This window comes from Planococcus citri, chromosome 2 (assembly GCF_950023065.1).
Source record: "Planococcus citri chromosome 2, ihPlaCitr1.1, whole genome shotgun sequence".
NCBI lineage: Eukaryota > Metazoa > Arthropoda > Insecta > Hemiptera > Pseudococcidae > Planococcus > Planococcus citri.
Window position 1 is genome coordinate 41,095,751 of NC_088678.1, and position 26,297 is coordinate 41,122,047.

Here is a 26,297-nt window from a genome sequence, read left to right on the forward strand (position 1 = left end):
CACCAGATACTACTGGCATGGCGTAAGGCTCTGAAAGTATCAGACGGAGGAAGTGTAAATGCGCTCACTTTAACTTTATTACATAACATGGCAGAGACTTACCTGACTTGTTCAATATTTCATTTGAAAGAAGAAAAAAATTGAATTTTTGAAAACCATTTTTTGTTGGAAAGACCATAGTTGAGTAAGAATAGTAAAAAGACCCCTCAGCTGATTTGAAAACCAATCGGTGGAAGTTTATCCCTGTGGCCTGACCATATACCTTCTTGATGAAAATTACTATTTGGTAGTTTTTAATTGGTGAACTGTCAGCTCTGTACAAATGACAAAAGTTATTGGAATCGCAAACAGTTGTAAGTTAACAGCTTGCTTCAGCTGAAATCCTCCTGGATATTGCCGTTCACATAGGTCTATGCATTTGCCATAGTCACAATGATCGTTCTTGATGTTTTTAAGAACGTCTAGAAGGTTTTCGGCTGCATATGTGGGTATCTATTGAATAAATTCAGTGCATAATCTATGTATTTAATTTTTTCTGTGTGATTTTCTTAAATATTCTGGTTTTGTGAAATTCGAAATTCGCCGATTTTATCAAGTTCATTAATTTAATGAGTCTTTGCTTAGTACCTCTGCCCATCTCTCTCTCTGTTTTTCCACCCAAGCCAAAAATTTCCAAAATCCCAATCCCTCCAAAGAACTGAACAATTGAAAACCCAATTCAATAAAATCTAGGAAGCAGCCACCGGCCCAAGGAGGAGGTACCGAGGCCAAAACCTTTATTCAATAATTGTGGTCAAAAATCTTTTCTGAACGTTCATTTTAGTGCCATGATGAGGGCGAATTCGTAAAATTTCGCCCGGATTTCATGAAAATGGACTTAGAAGGGCGACCATTTTGTCAATAGGAAATTTCGTTTCTTTATAAATTGACGTCCTTCGGATTAATCCAGAATTTTTTATTGCCTCAAGGGGAGGAGAGTAGCGAAGGAATATTTCACTTGAGAGCATCGAGAGGGTAATTTTTATACAATAAAAACCATTTCATAATCATTATTACGTACATTTGAGGGTTTCAAATATGAGTGATATTATGCCGAAGATCAATAAAAATAATTCAATAATTTTCAAAGTGCGGTATAATTCTACAACGAAGAAATAATTACATGTGCATGAATCGGCTAATAATTAGGTACATACCTACATAGATGTACAGGGTGCCCAGAAATATCGAGTACCCCTAAAAAAGTTTTCTACTAAAATACGTACGTTGGTTGGTCACAGTGAATGATAATAATGATAGCACATGATTGGTTGTTGGACTGGAGAGATAACATTCCACCAATCATATGCATCTACATATTTCAAGTTGCCAACCTATATTTTTAATGAAAAACTTTCTTTGGGGTACTCGATATTTCTGGGCACCCTGTACATATGTAGATACTTGATAAGGTTAATCTATGCAGCACAATGAGTTCATGGTTGAACTTCTTACTTTTTGGTGGTTTCGTTAGTTATGTATTATGGTTTAAGTTATATGTACTTCCATCATTGTTAATTCTGTAACATTGACAGAAGTTATTGGAATCGCAAACTGCTGAGCCTTGTTGCAGTGTCTCAAAAGGGCCCCCTGGATACTGTTGTGCACATAGGTCTTGGCATTTTCCATAATCACAACTGTCGTATACGTCCTCTCCTGCTCTCACAAAATTCACGTTATTGAAAAAAATCAACAATGTGCAGGTTATTGTTATGATCTGAATAATGGGATTTTCTGCAATCGTCCTGCATGTGAAATTATAAAAAACAGAACAAAATATTAGCTTGAATAAATATTCAATTTGGAAATTCATGTTGTTTTTTTTTTGTTTTCGTGGGTCTTGGAAAGGGACATTTTCACAAACTCGTCGTTTTCCCGCTATGCACCTACTCAACTTATTTTTCTCGTTTCAATAGATAGTATTTACTCGATACGTAATTTGAGATTCTGCGTTTACCCAGGCCATTTCCATAAAAATTCGAAACTACTTTTACGGTTCTGTGGTAAGCGTATAATTGGAAATTTATGAATCGCTTATTTTACGATAAATTCGTGTTTTAAAAATATTTTCTTCTATTCTCAAACAGGTATTTTGCAATAATTACGTCAAAGCAGAGAAAGACATAATTTCTGAAACTAGGAAAATGTTTTATTTTGGAACACAGGGCGCCAACTTTCACCATTAAATACCTCATTGATAATTTTTAAATGCGATTCAAAATTCAAAATTCAAGATTTCCTTATCTTCAGAAATCATGTCTTTCTATGTTCAGACGTAATTGACGTGAAATATTTGAGAATAACATAGGTACTTATATCCAAAACACGACTTTACTGTGAAATCAGGATTTACAAAATTTTCAACAAGGTACTCAATGAAGTCATACAAAATTGGTTTTGGATTCTGATGGCAATGACCTAGACTGACGCCAAATTTCAAAGGTATTTTTTTTTAAAACTGCACCACTTTTATGCAAACAGAGTTTGTCTACCTAGATGGTAGAAATCCTCCCAACATTTTTTTTCTACGATCCTCTCCGGCATCCATACCTAAATATGTACTTAATCTTGAAATACCTTACAACGATTTTGAATCGTTAAAAACTCATTCACTTCAAACTCAAGAAAATAGACTCACCTGATTCTTCCTGTAGACCTTTCAATAAAGTATACTTTATTCACGCGAAAACTAATAAATATATATAGGTACAGCAAAAAAAAACGTTGGCTTTTAATGAACGAGTATTTCTTTAATATCACAAGTTTAATTAAAACTACGATGACTTTTGTTGGAGGAAACATTCTTATATACCTACATTTTATGGGCAGGCATTTGGAATTGCGTCAACTTATATGTCATGTTATTTTACATACATTGTGTAATTTCAATAATATGATAGGTAAGTATACATTTTTTTTAATTGATAAAAAAAATGAAAATGTTTCATGGTTTGTAACACCATTTTATTGCGCAAGGAATTGCAGGAACTGTCCATCAGTGATAAATGTGTTGGGTAAGTATCCAAAATTTTCTGCAGTTTTTGAAATTCACATTCAGCGTAATCAGAGTTGATGTCATTTTACAGCTTGAGTTGTCTTCGCGATTTCTTTAGGTACCTGCTCGTAATATGTGTAGTTGAAAAACACAATGTAATAATGATCGTGTGCGTCATTTGATATGAACACTTTTTCGTTACATAAATGATTTCTTTCTTTTAACATCGAGTAGGTACACAGGGTGGAGGAGGCATTATGATGAAATGAGACCCACGTGCATTGGGCAACTATACAGTTGATAGTGAATTTCAGAAATCACCACGCAGTATATTGTACTACATATATGGCTAAAGGCTTTGAAAATGTGAATTGAGCTCACTTTCACTTTTAACATCACATGGCACAAACTTGGGTACCTACTTATTGTTAAACATTTTATTTGAAATTCAAAAAAGTTGAATTTTTTAAATCCATTTTCTGTTGGAAAGACCATAGTTGGATAAGAATTGTGACATGGCTACACAACTGGATTTTGAAACCAATAAGTAGAAGTTGATCTTAAGTGAATCTTATGACATCGTGATGAAAATTTTTTTAGACTGCTGTACCTACATGATAAATTACTCGTATAATTGTCGAGACAGAGTTATTTTAGTGCCTTTTTGCTATTGAGTGTTTTTTTTTTATCACGTTCAACATCATGACACCACTTTCTTTGTGAGTGGCAAATGATACCGATCCAAAAATAAATCAATTTTCACTTTAATTCAATTTCTTCATAAATTGGCGCACTTCGGTTTTGAGGGAAGGAGAGTGGATGAAGGAAGAATTGACTCGATGGTGCAATTCTTATGAAAAAACTATCTCATTATTTCTCGTTATTACATTTCAGGGTTTTAATTACCTAAGTACATGAGTTATATGCCGAAGAGCAAGACAAATAATTATTTTTTCTTTCAAAGTGCGGCTTAATTCATAACGAAGGAATAATTACATGATGCGCGAAACATTTAATAATTAAATAGATACCTGCCTGATAAAGTTAATTTACGCAGCAAAATGAATTCATAGTTGAACGTCTTACTGTCTAATGCTTTTGTTAGTTATTATGATTTAGGTTATATGTACTCATCCCATCATTGTTAATTCTGAAACATTGACAGAAGTTATCAGCATCGCAAACTCCTGAGGCAGGTGCCAATAACCCCGGATATCCAGACCCTGGATACTGCGATTCACATAGCTTTACGCATGCAGAATAATCACAATGATCGTATACGTCTTTCTTCGCATTCACAAAATTCACGTTATCGAAAAAAATCAACAATGCACAGGTTATTACTATGATCCGAATGATGAGATTTTCTGCAATCATCCTACGTGTAAAATTATAAAAAACAAAACAAAAAACATTAGGTTGAAAAAATATTCGATTTGAAATTCATGTTTTTCTTTCATGGGTTCTGAAAGGGGGACATTTTCGAAAAAGAGTCGTTTTTCGCTCTACGCGTTCACTCAACTTGTTTTTACAGTTCCTTCTACATCTACATATAAGATAGTATTCACTAGGTATCTAAGCGAATTGAGATTCTGCGTTGATGCAGGTCATTTCTATCAAAATCTTGCTTTTTAGAGTTCCGTAGTGAGCGGATGAACTTCTCAAATGCTTAGGTATTTTACAATAATTACGTCAAAGCAGAGAAAGATAAGTACATAGATAACTACATTATAATTTCTGAAACTAGGAAAATGTTTTATTCTGCAATACAGAAGGCGCCAACTTTTGGTCATTATTGCTAATTTTCAAAAATTGGAGTAAATTATAGGTGGGTACCTATACTTATTACTTTTCTTTGATTTTTTCAAATTTACAATGGCAATAAGAAAATCGACAGCACAATGTTCCAAAATATTTCCCTAGGTTCAGAAATAATATCTTTCTATGTTTTGACGTATCTAATCAATGTGAAATATTCGAGAAGAAAATGGTAACAGAGCACGAATTCCCCCGGAAATGAGCACTTTACTAATTTTCTACTGCTCGATGAAATCTTAAAAATGATCTGGAATTCTGATGGTAATGACTTACCCCGACGCGATGCAGAATCTCAAAAAGTTTTTTTTTTTTTTTAAGAACTTGACCACTTTTATGCAAAACGAGTTTGTATATCTAGATGCTAGAGTGAAAATACTTCATCTTGAAATACCTCACAACAATTTTGAATCGTTAAAAACTCATTCACTTCAAACTGAAGAAAATAGACTCACCTGATTCTCTCTGTATCGACCCTTCAATAATATAGTACTTTATCCACGCGAAAACTATTAAATATGTACCTATAGGTACTTCACAAGTTCAATTAAAACTACGAGTACAATGACTTAAGTTGGAATAAACATTCTTATATATAGGTATGTATACATTTTATGATCAGCCGTTTGAATTTACGTCAACTCACATGTCATGTTATTTTTCGTAAATTGTGAAATTTTTATTTGTGAAATTTCAATAATATGGTAGGTATATACTTAAAAAAAGAAAAACATTGATAAAAAATGAAAATATCGTATTGTTTGTATATTCTGCAGTTCTTGAAATTCGTATTCAACGTTATCAGGGTTGATATCATTATTTTTTTTTAGGTACCTGCTCGTAATTTGTACTCGTAGTTAAAATTCTCGACCATAATAATATACCTGTGAGTGAAACTCAGGACAACGATTGCTGCAATCTGCAATAAACCTTTTCAGGGTTTCAATTTCAAGCGTTGTTTATACTCTCAGCTTTCTTTAAAATTTTGTGATTAATATGAGCATTGAGGATCGTTAATTATAATGCAAGTTGCAACAGCTAGTAATTTGAGACTTGACGTTCCTACTTGATATGAACTCTAGTTAGTCAGGTTGATAATTCAATTTATGAAGTCATAAATTAATTTTTCATTCACCAGGTCTTGTTTATTACGAATTTACGAGTAACTTGGGACAGGAATAATAATGAATAGAGAATATAGTGCATTGCACGATTAGCGTCAATCGTGAATTTTAAGAATCGTCATCTAGGTCGTAGGTCCCTTTTTACCTTGCTTTGTTAATTTTTGAAAAGTTTTTCAACGTTGAATTACCCAGGTACGTTTCGTTTTACCAGTTTCTAATTTCACCTGGTACGACTTTATTGAGATCTTTAGCTGTCCAGTAAACATTGTGAACCTGCCCCTGGTTAAAACTTTGATTTTTATACAATTTTTCGTCCAGTACTGGCTCCGAATGGGCGTACATCGCAAGCGCAAATTACTTGAACAAAGTTTATGCATCATTAGCGCAAATGCATAAAAATTATACATCGCTAGCGCAACAATAAAAAATGTTGCGAAAAGGAAAATGTTTTTTTTAAAACAATGCAGGTACCCAAAGTAGGTTGCCGTCAATAATAAAAATAAATTTGATATCTTTTTTTCCAAAAATTGCTCAAAAGTCAATAATTACCGACTAAAAAGTCTCGTTTTTTTTACCAGACAAATTTCAAAACGTCTAGCTTTTTCGTGGAAAATTTCAAAAAAATATACATAGGTACAAGAGTTTTGCTTTTTACCAAAGAATTGTGAAAAATTCTGGTTGTTTCAAAAACTAGCAGAAAGTCGTTTTGTTCAAAAAAATTTCAAATTCATTTTTTTTCTAAGAATTATCAAAAAATCTGGCTTTTTTGCCAAATTCCTCCAAAAATTCTCAAATGTTTGTTACCTTTTGCTGAAATTGTCAAATTCTTGCTTCTTGTGGAAAATTCTCATTATTTTGCCTTAAATTGACACGACATTATGACTTTTTTGTCAATAATTTTCATAAGGCTCTTTCTCTTGCTCAAATTATCATATGGTTCCGTGGTCTTGATAATTATTTTGCCATAAATTGCAAAAATAATCATACAAACTACTTTCTGACTGAAAGTTTGGGAACCCCTGCGTAAAATGGAATAACCTCAACTCTGGCTGATTTTATCCGATTGACTTGAAAATTGGTATGAAGGCGAAGGAACTTCATACGAATGGCCCTTGAATTTTTTCAATCCGATGTGAATGAAGATGAATAATACCTACTCTCCATTGTTAGTAATCAAACTCACGGATTATTAACCAATTTAATCAAACACAGTTTGAAAAATATCCAATAATGAGATCCGGTACCGAATATGTACTACCTGCATATTTCCTTTACCTTTCATTAAAAAAGCAAAAATGGAGATGACGGTGCGTTAAAATAAATGCGGTGGGGATGAGAGAAGTTTCTACTTGAGATAATTTTCGGGCTAAAATGTTTAAAAATAGGGTCCTCAGCTCTGCGGGAAATCTGAGGGGGGAGAGAGTATCTACTTTACCTAGGGAAAGTCGAAATTTTTTCGAAAATGAGCTTAGGGTCAAATTAGGCCTAAATTCACGCAGAGGAGTATCTGAGACTTTCATCAAATTCAACACAAGAAGAGTAACTTTTCGATTCGTTACATACGTAAGTACGTATTTCTTGTTTTTTTTTCAAGTATTATGCCTCGAGTTGTGATTGTGGGATGTTGTGTGATATACTCCCAGTCGTTAATTTTATGAAATTGAAATTCACTGCAAAGTATTTTGAATCGCCACAACACAAAAATGTTTGAAAATGACATCTCGAGTTCTTTCATTGTACCCTTCAAAAGATCCCTGGCAAAAAATTAGTAAACTTTTACTTGAATTTCAATTTGTTTGTGAATTGGTACGTATTTTTCCAATAAAATATATTTCATTGGTTCAAGGGTTGAAGAAGAGTGGCAAAAAGGAAAACTGACATATCTATTTAAGGAAGCAATTCATGATCTCCCTCTATTCTACACGATTTCGATTATGAGTGATATTATGCTGACGTCGCGTCCTCAGAAATTAAAAAAAAATCCAATTACTTTCAAAGTGCAATTTAATTTTGGTCTATTAAATACATAGATAGGTAATGATTATCCTACATGTACATGAATTAACTAAGTAATTATTGTACCTATGTACGTATAATAACTAATAAGTTAAGTTCATGCAGCTGGATACATTTAAGTACCTATAGGTAAGGTACTACCTGCGCTAAATAAACTTCTTACTTTTTGGTGATTTCGTTAGTCATTATGATTCAAGTTATATGTACTTCCATCATCGTTAATTCTGTAACATTGACAGAAGTTATTGGAATCGCAAACTGCTGAGCCTTGTTGCAATAACCCAAGAGACCCTGGATACTGCTGTGCACATAGGTCAGAGCATTTTCCATAGTCACAATGATCGTATTTGGTCTCTGCTGTTGAAAAATTCACGTTATTGAAAAAAATCAACAATGCGCAGGTTATTGTTACAATCCGAATTATGGGCTTTTCTTCAATCATCCTACAGATAGGTAAAATTGTTTTGAAAAATTAAGTATTCAAGAAGAAGTGTTTTAAAAATAATTCAAATTAAAATCAATTATACCTACTTTGAATAAAAATAATTTGAAGCAACTGAGGCACACTGTGCACAATAAAGGTGTTTTCTATTTTGCTGCAAAAGTTAAAACGAACATATTTCTTTATATAGGCTTTCGAATTAGCATCAGCCCATAAGAATTGCATGTTGCCTCTTGTCATAAAATTGTTGCTTGCGAAATTTTAACCAGGAACGTGCGTTGAAACTAATTGATAAAAATTAAATTATTTAATTACATTAATTTTTCACTTTGCGATAATTTTTTGAAAAACAAGTTGAAGTGTGACGTAAAAGAAACCCAGGACAACGATTGCTGCAATCTGCAATAAACTATTATCAGGGTTTCAAGCGTTGTTTATAGCTCTCAGCTTTCTTTAAAATTTTTTTGTGATTAATATTAGGATCGTTAATTATAATGCAGGTTGCAACAGCTAGTAATTTGAGACTTGACGTTATGTGCATTATTTGATATCAACTCTAGTTAGTTTAGGTTGATAATTCAATTTTTGAAGCCATAAATTAATTTTTCATTCGCTAGAACGTCTTGTACATATATTACGAATTTACGAGTAACTTGGGGCAGGAATTTATGAGGAATTGAGAATAAAGGGCATTGTACGAATAGCGGCTATCGTGAATTTTAAGAATCGTCGTCTAGGTGTCTGTCTACCTTGCTTTGTTGATTTTTGAAACGTTTTCAACGTTGAATACGTACGTTTTACTAGCTGTTTTTAATATCACCATTGGAGATCTCCAGTTGTCCAGTAAACATTGTGAATCTACCCCTGGGTATTTCGATTTTGATGCAATTTTTCGTACAGTACTGCCGAATAGTGATTCAAATGAATAATTAAATGGGTTTTCTCTATCAAACTGGACGCGATGGGTATTTTTCGAAATGTGATTTCCCGCAGGATTTTAACCTCAAAAATGTGGCTGCACTTTTAAGCAATTGACTTGAAACTTGGTATGAAGGCAAAGGAACTTTATACGAATGACCCTTGAATTTTTTCAAATTTTTTTGACCTCAATTACTGATCATAAATTCCGCTAGGAAACCCCAATTTGAAAAAAAAAATTAAAAATAATGCACATTTTTTAGTGTTTTTTAACGATTTTTTTTTAGAAGATTTTGATTTTGTTCATTTTTTACCAAATTACTGCGACCAAATAAATTTTACTTGTCCACTCAAACAAATTTAATAATTCTGTAGGTAACTTTATATGGATTTAAATTTTTCAAAATGACCAAAAATACAACACAGGTAGGTAGGTAAATAGATGAAAAATTCAAATAACCAGTCATTATATCGGTTTCAAGCAATATAATTTTTTGAGGTTTAATTTTGATCCTAGAGTGGACTGTAGGTAATATAAGTACCAAGTTTTTTTTATCGAAAAGACTGTGTGAGAAGCTAAAAACCTAAAATAACTTTCTTTTCATGAACCATGCACTGCTGGTTCGGTACATATTTGTTAAAAATCTCTAAAGGAAAAACACAGAATGATGAAAACCGAATCATACAAGGATTTAGAAAGTTTATACACAATAATTTAATTACACTCGAAAAGTAGTATATTTCTGCAGCATTGAGGAATATAACCAGCAGCATCACGAGTCGAAAAAGTTTTCTTATTGTTTTTCAAAAACACGTGTATCATTGCCATTGAGATATAAAGTTTTTCTGCTTCGCTTTTTTTTTTATTTTTTGATAAATGTTTTGCAGCGGCGCATGATTGTGCGAAAAATAGCGAGCTGAACTAAATTGACGTTAAAACTGTAAAATATTATAAACGGGCTGAAAACATCGAGGGATATTTTTTCGCTGGCTTATATTTCGCAATTACAATTAATTAGGTTGGAAATAGGATTGGATTTTTTCCATATTGTTTTATAATTTTTTTCGTTCGTTTTTACAGTTTCCAAAATGACGCGTGATTTTTCATTTCTTTTAACTTTTGTTTTAAAGTTATTAGCTATTTGAAATGGGTATCGCTTTTTTTTATTTTGTTTTATGTGATCGACTTTTCCACTAAGCTTTAATGACGAGTTAGGAAATATTTGTTTTGAGCTATTTTTTTTGTTCGATTTAGCATTTTTTTTTTTTTTTCAAGTGGTATGCTTTATCGCGGACAGTTGCGATGAAAACGTTTGTAAAAAATCGTTTATTTGGATATTTTTTCAATTGAGGAAACAATCACTTTTATGGTGCAATATTTAAAAATATAACGTTAAATTCAAAAAAAAAAAAAAAAATGAAAATCAGTAAAAAATTGAATGAAAAATATGACAATAATTTTGATATAGTTAAAATATGCATGTCTGGTTATAGAGATATTATTTTCTTTTGCACTTAGGAGAATGAGTCAAATATCACTACATAGGTAGTGAATATTTACCTATTGCCAAGATAGAGTAATTTAGTCGGAGAGCAGGAAATCATACCAAGTTAACTATATGCATTTAATGTTTCTACCAAATAATAACAACCCAAACGCCACTTGCGTGTCAATATGATTTATTACAATTTGGTCCAACATGACAGATTAATAAAAATATAAATTAAACTAAATCAATTCATATTATTATAAAAGGCCGCAGCCTAATATAGACGACTCGCGTTAATTAAATAAAGTAAAATGTTCAATCAATGAATTTGAGTAACATAATTTTAGTCGAAGATGATGAATTAAAGGTTATCACACAGATGTTAAAATATTCCCTATCTGAATAATACTCGTGAACGTAGGGCTTGTTGTCCAGGTTCACGAGCATTTACATCAATTTAGATGGTACCAAGATCACAATTAAATGGTGTAAACACCACTTACCAAGGAATGATAACATTTTCTGCCTCTTTCAGGTGTACTCACTAATACTAGGTACTGGCGGCAGAAATGGATTACTATAGGTACCTATTCAACGAGAAACATTACCGATGCCCGGGAAATCGGTAAATGTCCAAAGGGATCATTTACGTACCACGACGAATATTTACGTTAATAAATAACATCGCGTTAAAAACACATTTTATCCACTTGACCGAGTGGGCGAAATCAGGAAAATAGGGGGGCTAGGTCGCCCTAGCCCACCTATACATCTGCGAACGTACGCTTTCTTTGACTTAGCTCCAGAGAGCTCGAGATACCGAAACCAAGTGAAGATGCGGTTCAGTACCAAGTTGCACGGAGGTACATACTTGGTACATGAACGCATCTATAAATAGCTATCACGTTACCTAGCTTCCAGCTCTGTATATAGGTCATTACTATCATACCTACTAAGCTATTCAGGGCATATCTCACCATATCATATGCCCCCCGTGGGGTTGACTCAATTGGGACAATCGAGGTAAGTCACGGATCAAGAAAGAGACAGAGTGGGAGATATGCCTGAACCCCCCTCTTCCCCTCCTGTCCTGATGAGACTACAGCTCACCCCCTGCCCCCCGTTACTTGCTGCGATTGCAGACTGTTTTGAGTTGACAAAAGTATCAAAAGATGGGTGAGAGGCAGGATTGTGAAAGACAGGACTCATTATAGCAAATTCTGTGTCTGTATTAGTGACGTGTTACTATTGAGCAAATTCGACAACTTGAACCCATGGTCAAGCAATGAACACAGAATGTACAAGAAAGGTCAGTGACCCTTACGATGATAGGAAGCAAAGCTGTAAGGTAACGATTCATGGGAATAAATAAAAATTTAGTGGTCTAAAAAAGTGATGATTAGAATAAAAATTGTTCAATGTGAAATAATATGTGAAGTTCTTAACTACTTGTGTTTTTGAATGTTCATAAACGGGGTCGATTGGAGAAAGTCTTCACTTAGCACGATACTTCATAATTGAAGTACTTAGGTACAGCAGGTAGGTGCTAAGTAAGTAAGTGTACTGCTAGATGTATAGGTAGTTTTTTCTTTGAACTAATTTGTATTGAAGGTAATTGTTTTTATAGTATGAAGCGTTCCAGAAATCCGGGATCTTTTCATGGTCTGTATAGGCGTTCTAATTTTGGTATAATTTTAAGGTAAGTATCCTACTACTACGTTGACTAATAGTATTTCTTTCTGTTTCAGGATCAGTGCCAGAAAAGAAAAAGTCAAGAAACTGCAGCCAAAGGTTAATCCAAAAAGAATGATGCGTATGCCGAGTAGAGCTAGACAAGTGAGTACTATTTCTATATGTAACATTTTTGATAAAAAAAAATAAAAAGTAAAATAAAAAAAAAAAATAGTCCGAAAGATACGAAAAGTACAAGCTTGTTGCTCATAATAATCGTTTACAATAAATTTTTGAACGAAATTTGGTATGTTTGAAGGAAAATTTGAGAAGGCTTCTGAACAGTGTGGTAAAAATTAAAAATATGAAATTGATATTGGATGTATTCAAAAAAAAAAAAAAAAAAATGTAAAATTAAAAAAATTAAAAATAAGAACGAAAGAATGTGGTTGGAAGAAATTTTGCATACATAAGTATAACGTAATTTTAAGCACTAAAATATTGAGTATTTGAGGTACATTTGACACGTATTTTGCATAGAGTAATTTTTGCAGCTAAGATTATGTTTGTTAGTTATTCTTAATATATAAATAGATATGTAAAATTAAAAAATAAAAATCATCTCATTTCAATTGATTGTATTATGTTGTATTTATCCTCAGGTTTCAGACCATTGCCGGAATTCGATTCGTCGATATCATGGAAAATATCTGGTTATATGTGCACTCGAAGACACTCTTTGGAAAATTGTTGTAGCTATAGAAGAGAAAACATAAGGTAAGTTTCAGGTATTTTTGTATTGTAAGTATGGTTAGTTTTTGAATAATTAAATAAAGAAAGAAAATTTTGAATGATCAAAATGGTATTGTATTGTTAAGAATAAACAAATTTTGAAAGCTGTCAAAAAGAACGTATTTTTGAAAAGAAAGAAAAAATTAGAGTTGTTAGCATTTTTGTAAATTTATGAAAGGTTAGTATTTAAATGGAATATTATTACTTTTGTCTCGAAGATTGACTTATTCTCTAGGAGTAAGTCTATAACTGGATCTAAAAATGATTAAAATTTTAATTATCTTGAGGTTCTGAAAGAAAAGGCTTGATTATCGTGCAACAACAAGTTACAGTCAAGAACAAGTATAAAATTAAATTACAGTTTGAATCTAAAAGAAATGAGTAACATGATATACCAAATTGAATACGTTGGCACTGAAATAGAAGATTTATAGATTAATGCAAGGTAAATAGATAATAAGGAAATTTGATACTCTATATAATTCACAAAGTAAATGAACAAAAACAAAGGAGAACAAACACAAAAAAATTAAATGTCGTAGTCTATATTTTTACCATAGTGGTTGACTGGGTCCCTCATTGTTATCTTCAGTATCTTCTCCCACCTCAATTTCTTTTTAGAGCACATTTCCTCTGATTGATTGATGGTGGGCTTGATCAACGATTCAGGATTTAGAGCTTGAATGGCTGCAGGAACGTGTTGAGGTGATTGTACTGAAAGCCTTGAGATTAAACTGAAATTTTATTTGTGATTCAAAAATTGAACAGCTGTTGGAGGAAAGAAGAGGAAGAGTATTCAAGGGAATTGATTTGTGATTTGAAGAGACTGAATTTTTTGAAGAAAAAATAAAAAAAAGTGGGTATAAAACATATTCATAATTTGCTTATTTAACAAGTGTTGAATGTAGTGAATTCAGGGAGAGGCAAGCAGCATAGGTAATTTAGGGTTGAGTACTGTTTGAAAATGACTAACTCTGAAAAAGAAAGAAAATATCAAAATGACAAAGGCAAAAATAAATGACTAAGAGAGTGCATATGATTTGTGTGCTTTTTGGTTTATTTTCAACGAATGCATTTTGGAAAATTTAGGAGTATATGATTTTGAAGAGAGGGAATAAAATGGTGGGTGCATACGATTTAAATCGGAAATATGTCGAAAAAGAAGGAAAGCGCTAAATGAGGAAAAATGAAAAGTATTAGTTGATGTTTTTGATATAAAATATTTTTTGGAATTTGGGAAGCTCATATGGCATATGTTTTTAAATTATATGAGGCTTTGTAAGGTAATTGTTTTGAAAATTTTCGTATAATTTTGAGCAGAGGTTGGTTTTGTTGCACACAAAATCAATTTTGAAGAAAGAGAAAAACAAAATTTAGAAATTTACCAAGAGTGAGAATTGTTTGAAGCTGTTTGGGAGCTATTGAGTGGTCCATTTTATTTACTTGCTTGATGTTTATAAAAGTGGGATATAGTTGAAATGGTTGTATGCTACGAATATTAGACTTTGTGTATGTTAATGTGAGGGACATACAATATTTACAAGCTGAATTTTTTGTTCAAATTTTTAGATGGAGAAAAGACCACAAAAAACGTACCAAAAAAGAAATAATCTTCGAGTTAAGAGAAGATAAAAAAGCTGTGAAAGACGAATCTACGATGTCAGTTCTCCAGTAAGTAAAATTAATTACTTGTCGTCAATATAGTACACAGCTGGAGAACATAAACATCAAGAAAAAAAAAGGTGAACGAACGATCAAGACAACATTATAGGTAAACAGAGGATGTGCCAGAATGGTTGCAGACTCACTAGGTCTAGGTGAGCATTATTTCTATTTTTATCTAATGTAGGTCAACTTTTGTACGAGTTATTTTTTACAATTTTTGTTTATGTTATACATAGGGTAGGTTAGTTATTTGTTAACGGTGCATTGAAATTATGAAAAATAAAGCTAAGTTGAAAACCAAAAAATATTGAGTGCGTATTATTGCTAATTTTTACCTCATTTCAGTGTACTTAAGTGGGTTCTTGTTCTATTATTTCTTCATCTTTTGAGTTGGTCCATTCTCCACTACCATTTTCAATACTTGGGTAGCACCTTCAGTTTGATGTAATGTTTCCTGCAAACTCAAAGTATTAGTGGAAGGGGAGCTGGAGAGGGGTGTCAAACACAGAGAATTTTGCCCCTTTATAACAGTTGAAGGGTTGATTACAATTATACGGAGAATTTTGATGTGGGATAGCATGCTGTTTGCGAGCTATTCTAGTGGCAATAACTTTATTCTTCAGAAACTCATTTAGCAAATAAGTGGGTGCTCTTGTGGATAAACTTTTTCATTGATGACAGGATGGATTTTTTGTAGATTTTCCAAAGAATTGGTGGAAGGATGATTGAGGATCTAGCTCATATTTTGTTTGAGCGGAGCATAGTGCAGGTTTTACTGGTTCTTCAGGTGGCAAAAAAAAAATCAACAACTATTGGTTTATTAGGGTTGTGGTTGCAAGTAAGAGTGCAGTTGTGTACATTCAGTGTGATTTTCTGCAAAGGATAATAAAAGATCCACCATTGGCTGGAATGTTATGTTGGGTAGTGCCCCGGTATCCAACTGTAGGGTGATGTATTTTTGTCCAACTAGTACCCCAACTGCGCATGCAAGGTCTTTATTATTTGCACTAAGAGTTGTGCCAAAGTTAATTGTGGAATTGTTCAGGAGTTTGAAATTGTTCTGCAGGGCTAGGAATTGGGTCAGGTATATTCTGCAATTAGGGAGTCTAAATTATTGTCAACAGGAAGTTCCACGGATCATTTTGAATTTCTTCGTGTATTCTGGGAGGAGCAATTTCTAATCCAAGTTTTTCAGTACTCGAGGCTGATGACAAATGGCAGAGCTTGAAGTTCAATTTTTGGTTCCGTATGGGTGCATCCTTGGCTTGAAAACTTGTTTCATATTTCCTTCAGTTGTTCTGTTTTAAGGATTTTGAATATTTGAAGTGTTTTTCTCAAGTTTTATGAGCTCAGCTTTATTGGCATTGGTCTGAGATTGTTTACCTGCTCCATGTATTCAATGCTGGAGGAGTGTACATTAGGGTGGGCCGACATTGACTTTTTTTGGAAATTTGGTGAGGGGGGGTGCTAAAAAGTTGTGGGGGGACCTCAAAAGACTGTAGGAAAAATTTGGGGCCCCAGACTTCACCCAGCATTTTGCGACCAGGGTTCAAAATTTTGAAATTTTCAAAAAAATCAAAATTTTTTTTTGAAAAATATTTTTGATTTTTTTGATGGTTATTGGTTCAATTATGCCTATTGAGTAGTAAAAAGCCATTTTCAAACGGTTTTTTCACTTTATTGGCGATTTTACCTCGATTTTAAAGTAGGCAAAAACAGCTATTTTCAAGATATTTCGCAATTCGTTTTGATTTTTACAAATTTGTAATTCATTTGAAGTCTAGAATGCCTTTTGTCACTATGTGACTTGAAATGACCCCTACCCTACCTCCCTCCACCTCCAGAAATTCTCAATTAGCGCATAATTTTGTTCTAACAAAGAATTTTCCATCCTCCGAATCAACTTTGTGGGGCGATTTCGAGCGGTTTTACTTCTGTAGCCTTCAGTGAATTTTTGAATTTTTTAATCCTCGAAAAAACACGATTAAAATCTGAATCTGAATTGGTAGAAATGATTTACGAAAATACATATCAACCTTTAATCTATAAAAAGCCACGAAATTGGTAATGAGAGTTTACTTGCATCTTCCGAATTTCGTTTTGATCATTTTTGTGACAGTTTTTCCAAACTGAAAAATTTGATAATACCCGCCCCCTCTGAGACTCTACAATTATTCAAAATCGCCACCAATCGATTCAGCATGTTGAAAATGAAGCATAGGTACGCCAAATTTCAGGCTTCCTATCTTAAGTACCACGATTGAATCAAATGATGCATTCCATTTCCAAAGTGAAAAGTACTTTTGAATAATATAGTCAGTTCAGAATCCTAGTAATGTAATTTCTAGAGATATTTTGGCGTTTCTTTTCGATTTCTCATCAGTTTTATTGTGCTATTTCAGGTACCATCAGAAATTCTATTTTAGATTTGTTCCCATTATCTTTTACCCCTGTAAACTACTATTTCGACAATATTCTGATTAAATTTTCGAATTTCTTCTCTCTATATGGTTTAGTATAGATGTTTGAAAAAATTGAATTCAAAAGCAAAAAGAGAGAATCTAGACAATTTGATTGAAATGACCGCACAAAGTATGGTAATCGGGGCATTAAGTGAGAGAATCACAGGTATGTATTTTTTAAGATTTCTAATACCAATAACAATTTTCTATCGAAATTGTGCGCTAATTGAGAATCTCTGAAGGTGGAGGGAGGTAGGGTAGGGGTCATTTCAAGTCACATAGTGACAAAAGGCACCCTAGACTTCAAATGAATAACAAATCGCGAAATATCTTGAAAATAGCTGTTTTTGCCTACTTTAAAATCGAGGTAAAATCGCCAATAAAGTGAAAAAACCGTTTGAAAATGGCTTTTTACTACTCAATAGGCATAATTGAACCAATAACCATCAAAAAAATCAAAAATATTTTTCAAAAAAAAATTTTGATTTTTTTGAAAATTTCAAAATTTTGAACCCCGGTCGCAAAATGCTGGGTGAAGTCTGGGGCCCCAAATTTTTCCTACAGTCTTTTGAGGTCCCCCCACAACTTTTTAGCACCCCCCCTCACCAAATTTCCAAAAAAAGTCAATGTCGGCCCACCCTAGTGTACATGAATCGTGAATATAAGACAAGGTCCAATGCATGTGAAGATGGCACCAAAATATGATCCGATGGTTGGAGCTGAGTATTGAGCTTGGGTGTCCAATTTGATGGAAAAGTTGAGGTGGAAATGAAAATTTGGAGCTAGAAATGAAGGTTTGGTGGGAAACTTACTTTTAGTACTTTTCCATGGAATCTGCTGAGAATCTTACTGGTATTGTTTTCTCACACTGAGTTTTCTAGCTTTGGGCTATAAATTTTAGTACCCAAGTTAATGTTCTTTGATCATTAAGCTAATTGGTTCAAATAAGATCGTTTTCCATATAGATAAATAAAATTTTGTGGAAATAATATTTCTGTAGGAAATCATAACAATTAAGAACTCGAGAGCCTCTAGCAACTGCAATTCGTTGGTATAAGAATACTATGGAACTATTAGATTTTATATTTTTCTATTCGAAGATGGAACAAATAAGAATTTAAAAATTAATGTAAAAATATTAAAACTGGGACTAAATGGGAGCATAAGAGAAAAAACAAAAATTTAGAAATAAATGCAGGAATAGTAAACTGCAATTAGCTGGAATTTTTAATATTGTGAGTATGTAAGATTTTATTATCTGGTGTTTAAGGCATAGAAAAAATAAAAACTGAATATTAAAAATGGAAAGAAAAAATTAAAAATGAAATTAAAAAGACTATTTAAATATGTACGTATGTGTATGTATCTGCTTTTTTATATTAGTAAGCATAAGAAGGTATAAAAATGTGAAGCTATTTAATTGGTAAACATATTAAGCGAATTCTAATTGCTCAATGCGTGAATATTTCTATTCTCCTATATGGCCATTATAGAAAAATAAAATTAATATTCAAGAAAATATTAAAGAAAAAATCAAATCAAATAGGTAGCTATTGGTTTTATTGGTGAATATTAAAAAATGTACGCTTTTATTTTTCTAAGCGTAGAACAATAGTTACGTGAATTACTCAATGTGGAGCATCTACATATTCTAGGGGAGGTGGTGGGGAAGAGAGGTATATCTATGCTATCTGTTTACATAGTACCATACGAATTCGTTGCAAGAAGCTCATCACAAGGTGATAATTGTATGGTAATAAAAGAATATTCTCTAAGTACCAGTAAGTATGTGCAATATGGCTCGCGCCTCTTGTAATTACTTTGTATAGGAAATACCGCAATTAAAAGGCGCGCGAGCTCAACCAGAGGTGTAAAGGTCTCCTATTTAGACGATGAAATTTTCTAAAATTAACCTCTGGTGCTATACTTTTGGTTGATACTACCTAAGATACAAATATTCCATTAGAACTGATAAAAATTCCTTTCCCACAGTAGAAAACTATGATTTCGAAAGACTTTATGAAAATTTGGCGCGTGTATGCAGGTGAATGCACTGGACACAAAGAAGATGGAAAAAATTACGCTCTTTACTAACTGAGAACTGAATATTTTTGTCTCTTGGTTTTTGAAGAGATTTTTTCCTCAGAGATTTTAAAGTCTTGAAACGATCTTTTTGCACTGAATTTTTGAAGTTTTTTGCAGCAGAGTGTTTAAAAAATTTACAGAAAAACACTACCAGTTTGCGATTCGATCAAATAACCCAATTTTAGATTATTTGACTATTTTCTCCGTGACAGATTGAGAAAATCTTATGTATATAAAATAAGGAAAGAAATTTGTCCCTAAGTTACCTAAGTATCTGGAAAAAATACTCTAAAAATGCTCAGATTTTTGGGCATCGAAATGCTATGCTATGCTATTACATACTATTTATCTAAAATAAGCTATTGTGACCAGAATTTTCAGGGAGGAATGGGTTTTGAGTGAATTTTTTCTAATTCTGACTACAAACACGTTGTTCTAATTTCCACACTATTTATAAAATTTTTAAAATTCATTCTTTAGTGTCTGTGAGCAATTTACAGTTTTTCCAATAGAGGGATAGTTTCTGGGTGTCTTAAAATTGTGCAATTGAAAGAAAATATCAGTGAAGAATGGCATGAAGCAAGGTTTTTGACAAATGGGTAAAATTACTTCTTCGGGTCCAATTTTGAGTCTCAAAAATTGCTTTCCACTTCGATGAATAATTCCAGTTTCCAAAAAGTACATTGAAGGGATTCGTATAAAAATGCGCGAGTCCATTGCCTATCCCAACAGATTTTGTAAAAATGGATTCCAATGGGGGTTTATTTTCTCTAGTAGCTGCCCCAGGAGCATTCAGTGTCCCTTGTTTCCCAAAACTGGAACTACTTCATCCTCAGATTCTGAAAGCATCTCTGTTGTCATCTTATTTAGAGCTGTTGATGTAGCTAGCAATTCTAATTCTTGAGGTTTTTCCACAATCTGGGATATTGTTTTTGAAGTGGTTTCGTCATCAATTAATTGGTTGTCTTTTGGATTTTCTGATTCCATTTTTTCATCAGAATTTTCATCAAGTTGAGTATTTTCGGTAATTTCAGTATTTTCGCTGGTAGAAGCATTTTCTGAGCTTTTTTGGTTCCAAATTGTTGTCGAATGTGATTGAAGTTTGAGTAGTTGTTTCAATTTTGGATGGAAAGGTTTCTTCAAATTGTGGAAGGTTATTAGAATTTTCTGTTAATTTGACACATTGATCTAATTTTTTGAGGTATTTATTTGTATTTTTTCATCGAGAGTGTGTGTAGGTAAATCAGGAAGGGAGCTCTCAAGGTAGGATGATCAACTTTATTATGGATCATAAGTGGCTCAAATTCGTCGAACATTTTTCCAATTGCTTCCTCAGTTTCTTTTTCCAAAATTTTAGGGTCGAGAAGGTGGGGTATTTTGTTACCAGATCTAGGTGACGACAAAGGGTTTTCCTCAGGCATAGATTTTGGTGTACATGTCTGAGAATCTTCAATTTTTGGATTTGTTTTCATTTCGAAGAAATAAAGTGAAAATTCAGGTGTTACATATTTTCAAAATCCAAAATTCTAATAAACTGAGCCGTATTGGCTGAATGGTTGATTGTAGTTGAGCCATCGACTAGATACTTGAAGAGAGAGATTCGCACTATACTAGATTTTTTCCACAAATGATTTTTCTCCAATGTGTCGGAGCTTTTATTTGTTGAAGTTTCCATTGAGAGTGCATTGCACTTTATTTTCGAGGATGTTTCTCACGCTTGAGAGTAATAAAGGCTGGATGCACTTATGGGTTTATTTTCACGATGTGATATTAGTAGAGTATCGAAGAACGTTAATTTTCTTAAATCTAATTACTCTATGTATTTCTAAAATAGAACTATGTACAGATATGCATATAGTACGAGGTTTTATTTCCAGCATCTCAGAGCATTTGATCATTAAAGAAAGGAAATATTAACAGAATTGATTTTTTCTATGGATTTTTATTATTTGGGATATTAAAAAGCGGAGTTTTAAATTGGTGACTATGTAATTAATTCAATTGCTCCGAATATTCAGATCTAGATCTGAATATTCTAATGGTTATTAGGTAGCATCCCAGAGAATTTTTATTACTGAAAAATATAAAAATACGAAATATTCGGTAGCATCTTTTTATTGATTTAGCAATTAAGCCCTGAAGATTTTATTATTTTTATATTATACGTAGCGAGTGCTTTTTAATTGTTTTACATTAAAAACCATGTTCAGCAATTAGCTTTATAGGTGTTAATTGAATTACATACTTACGTATGTATTATTTTAAATGGGTTCAGTCATTAAGAGAGATATTAAGAAACTATTTTTATTGGTTTAAATATTAAAAAAGTGCATATGGCAATTATTTTAATGGTTAAAAAGGCGAGAAATGCATTGATTTTAAATGGCTTGACTATTAAGAAAAATATTAAAAAATGCTTTTATTATTTTAACTATTAAACCAAATTGGGCTATTATTTTAATTGATCAAAGATGCGCGATTTTTATTGATTTTTAAATGGTTAAAAAGTGCGTATGGCTATTATTTTAATGGCTTAAAAGGCGAGAATTCTTTTAATTTTAAATGGTTTAGCTATTAAAATAATGTCTTTACCTATGTAATTGTAGAAAACGATGGAATTTTTATTTTTCTTTATTTCTTAATTACACCATTTAGTACATACCATGTACTTATCTGTTGGGAGGAGGTGGGGTTTGGGAGGTAATTTCTACATATTTGTGTATATTTTTACACGAAAATAGGTCTTTATGGATTTGGTTCCCAGGCTCCACAGGAAATTGAGAGTATTGAACTCGAAGTGTAACGAACTTGGAGGTATTGTACAGTGAAACTGATTCAAAACGAAAAGAAGAGATTCTGTATTGAAAAAGAAGATTTTTGAAAAATAAAGATTTTTTGAAAAACTGAATCCAAAATGCATAAGGGCATATGCTGTGTAGTTATACATAGACATATGATGGGTATGAGTGAATTTTGGAAGTTTGAAAATGAATTTTTGAGAAAATCTATGGTTAATTTTGGAGACTTTTGTGCTAAAAGCACTGGGGATATGATTAGTATGAGTAAATTTTGCGATTCCTTCCCTGTTTACCAAGCTTATTTTTTCACCTATACCATACAATGTTCCGAGGTCCAGTTTCGTATTTTCTTTACGAAACATAGAAATCTCAAAACACTGCATGATATTTCTCAGTATAACAGGGAACGAATAGTTGGGGTACAGATACGTGAATAAATTGAAAAATCTGGGACATATAAGAGTATAGGAAATAGAGAGTTCCCAAATTTGACCAGATATGTAAGTTTTAGGGTATTGGCTAGGATTATGGAGCATACGATTGTATGAGATAAAAGGAAGAATTTCAAATTTGGGAATGAGAGATATGTATTTTATCAAATACCTATCTATGTTGCTGTGTATAAGCATAGGAATCTTGAAATTTAGGGTATAAGTATAGAAAGAGGGAGATTTTTCAAACTGAAATAACATGTGTATAATTTGGGACATACAGTGTGGTTTTTAACCTACATTATGTATATGGTATAGAAATATCTTTTTGTTACAAGGGGAATTGGAGCCTTGGGATTTGAATACCTAAGAAGTGTACAGATGTAGGATGTAATATGGAGGTAGAAGCTATGGTATGAAATTCGTGTATAAAAAGGGGTTCTATTATAAGACAAGTGATGTGAGTTTACTAAATGGTTTATTTTCTATCTATTAATTTAACAAACAGACAAAATCGTGATTTTTGGAAGGTATATTTCTAATTTTGCCGACCTAGTTTTTACTCAGTGAGTTGTATGACGTTTTTACTATGATCTAGACCCCTCTGTATTTCAGATTGGCACTTTTTCTCATTCTAAAATAATCAAACTCATTACATAGTTCAATAAATGCAGAAAAATGTGTCGTCTGTATAAATACTTATGAGGGTCAGATTCTCATATTTTCAAATGTTTGAGGTTTGAAAATATGTGATAGTTGAGTTGTTTAAATTCGTTGGTGATGAATAAAACTGTCTCTCAACGTCATTTTTCTTCACTGGGCAAATTGTCAGTCCTCAAAGTGGAACCATTTGCCCCTTGTCCCCCTGAATTTCTTCATAAAGACAGGACAAATGAGTTCAATTACACCTTCTCAAAATGACACTTGCTAGTTTTGAGACTTTATTTGAACAACTTTTATTATATATCACGAATCCGAGACCATTTTTTAAAGGAATTTTTTAGTTGAAACATTTAAATATTAATGGGAATTTTTGAGTATTTTTATATTGGGGATTTTATTGAAAAATTATTCTTTTTGTATTTTGAAAAACTTATTTTTTGGACTGGTGAAGTATTCTTTAACCTCTATTCTGTATCCTAGCAAAGATTCCAGTACCTATACTAGTCGTTTTTTTTTTTTATTCACGAAGTATACAGCAGTGAAAACATGACTGATATATCCTAGTAGGTGAAGAATATCACGAGTTTTAATGTTAGATACGTATATTTTAATTGGGTTGATTTTAAATAGTTTGGGTTTAAAATCACTTTAGATTAAATCTGCAGTCTAAAATCGTCCGTGAATAATTAAACTTCAAGCTATTATGTTTATGTGAAATTTAGCTCATCAAAATGGGGTTTAATTATGGTTTAGGAACGAATTTTTATATCCGAGAAATTGTGGAAAATTATGCTTTTTGCCAAAAAATTACTTTTTATCTGGATCTAAGAATTTTGAATTGAGAAGACATTTTTAAGTTTTCATTGGGACATACGAAAGGTGATTTTTATTTTATCTCGAGGACACCTTGGGACATATTTTAGATATCTTCGAGTTTATGATTTTTTATGTGGGTTCTTTGAAAAAATGTTATTTTTAAATGGTTGATTTTTGGATCCAGATTGGGTCATTTTTTCAACGAATTTTTAGTAAAGGAAGTTTTAATGGTTTTTGATATTTTTGAACATAAAATTGTGTGATTCTGCCCCCTGGAGACTGCGCAATCCCCATGAATGCACTCATGCACAATCTATGTGTCAGATTTCAAAGTCTAAATTTTATTATTAAAAAAAAATCTAACTAGTAAGCTTCAACTCGCCATTATGGTATTAGTTGTTGAGTATATTATGGTTAGTTTTTGGGTGAAATAAAGCACATATTTTTTAATTTTTGCGTATGTGGGGCATACGAATGGAACTATTTAATATGAAACGAAAAGTTATTATTGACGATTGCTTGAACATGATTCGTTGTATTTTGAATTTGCTACCATTTTTTACTCAAAAAAAATCTTAGAATATTTATTTAATTTAAACACAGTTTAGCAACGAGTATTTTTACGAGTTTATTTAAGGTGATGAGCTAATTTTTTATCTTGAATCGTGTTCTTGAAGAGAACCTTTTGGAATTCAAGTTTCGGAAAAAATTGAAAAAATTGAAAATTTGAAAATTTTGAAAAAATTTAAAATTTTGGGTGAGGGTTTTTTAAGTAAGTTAGACTGAAAAATTTTGAATTTTGCAGAATACTACCGCGAATTCCGGGCGCCAAAATGATATAGTTAAAATATGCATGTCTGGTTATAGAGATATTATTTTCTTTTGCACTTAGGAGAATGAGTCAAATATCACTACATAGGTAGTGAATATTTACCTATTGCCAAGATAGAGTAATTTAGTCGGAGAGCAGGAAATCATACCAAGTTAACTATATGCATTTAATGTTTCTACCAAATAATAACAACCCAAACGCCACTTGCGTGTCAATATGATTTATTACAATTTGGTCCAACATGACAGATTAATAAAAATATAAATTAAACTAAATCAATTCATATTATTATAAAAGGCCGCAGCCTAATATAGACGACTCGCGTTAATTAAATAAAGTAAAATGTTCAATCAATGAATTTGAGTAACATAATTTTAGTCGAAGATGATGAATTAAAGGTTATCACACAGATGTTAAAATATTCCCTATCTGAATAATACTCGTGAACGTAGGGCTTGTTGTCCAGGTTCACGAGCATTTACATCAATTTAGATGGTACCAAGATCACAATTAAATGGTGTAAACACCACTTACCAAGGAATGATAACATTTTCTGCCTCTTTCAGGTGTACTCACTAATACTAGGTACTGGCGGCAGAAATGGATTACTATAGGTACCTATTCAACGAGAAACATTACCGATGCCCGGGAAATCGGTAAATGTCCAAAGGGATCATTTACGTACCACGACGAATATTTACGTTAATAAATAACATCGCGTTAAAAACACATTTTATCCACTTGACCGAGTGGGCGAAATCAGGAAAATAGGGGGGCTAGGTCGCCCTAGCCCACCTATACATCTGCGAACGTACGCTTTCTTTGACTTAGCTCCAGAGAGCTCGAGATACCGAAACCAAGTGAAGATGCGGTTCAGTACCAAGTTGCACGGAGGTACATACTTGGTACATGAACGCATCTATAAATAGCTATCACGTTACCTAGCTTCCAGCTCTGTATATAGGTCATTACTATCATACCTACTAAGCTATTCAGGGCATATCTCACCATATCAATTTATCAAAATGTAGGGAAAATCGTCAAATGTACTTATTAATTCATTTCAGTACAAAGATACCGAAACTATAAACACACGAAAAAATGTGTAGAAAGCAGTATAAGCAGAGAAGCACCCCTTTGACGGATCAACTTGTTTGACACCAGTGTTCTCACTTCTAATCACTCTGATTACCACTGAAGTAGTCGGTTACACATATTAGATAATACATCTCGGAATCGAATT

At 32.6% G+C, this 26,297-nt stretch overlaps 1 protein-coding gene and 3 long non-coding RNA genes across 5 annotated transcripts in view; 1 reads left to right on the plus strand and 3 right to left on the minus strand.

Moving 5' to 3' along the window:
• The window catches only part of LOC135835790 (kin of IRRE-like protein 1), a 404,063-nt gene that overhangs the window by 321,028 nt on the left and 56,738 nt on the right, over nucleotides 1–26,297 (plus strand). The gene's annotated exons all lie outside the window — the stretch shown is intronic.
• LOC135835800 (uncharacterized) overlaps nucleotides 1–26,297 on the minus strand; it is a 467,845-nt gene that overhangs the window by 203,669 nt on the left and 237,879 nt on the right. The gene's annotated exons all lie outside the window — the stretch shown is intronic.
• Nucleotides 1,117–5,501, minus strand: LOC135835803 (uncharacterized). The gene is made up of 3 exons (XR_010556953.1): nucleotides 5,305–5,501; nucleotides 2,678–4,412; nucleotides 1,117–1,784 (listed from the first exon to the last, which is right to left on the minus strand). It is a non-coding gene; the product is annotated as an uncharacterized LOC135835803 (long non-coding RNA).
• LOC135835804 (uncharacterized) lies at nucleotides 7,960–8,659 on the minus strand. Its single transcript, XR_010556954.1, has 2 exons — nucleotides 8,521–8,659; nucleotides 7,960–8,432 (listed from the first exon to the last, which is right to left on the minus strand). It is a non-coding gene; the product is annotated as an uncharacterized LOC135835804 (long non-coding RNA).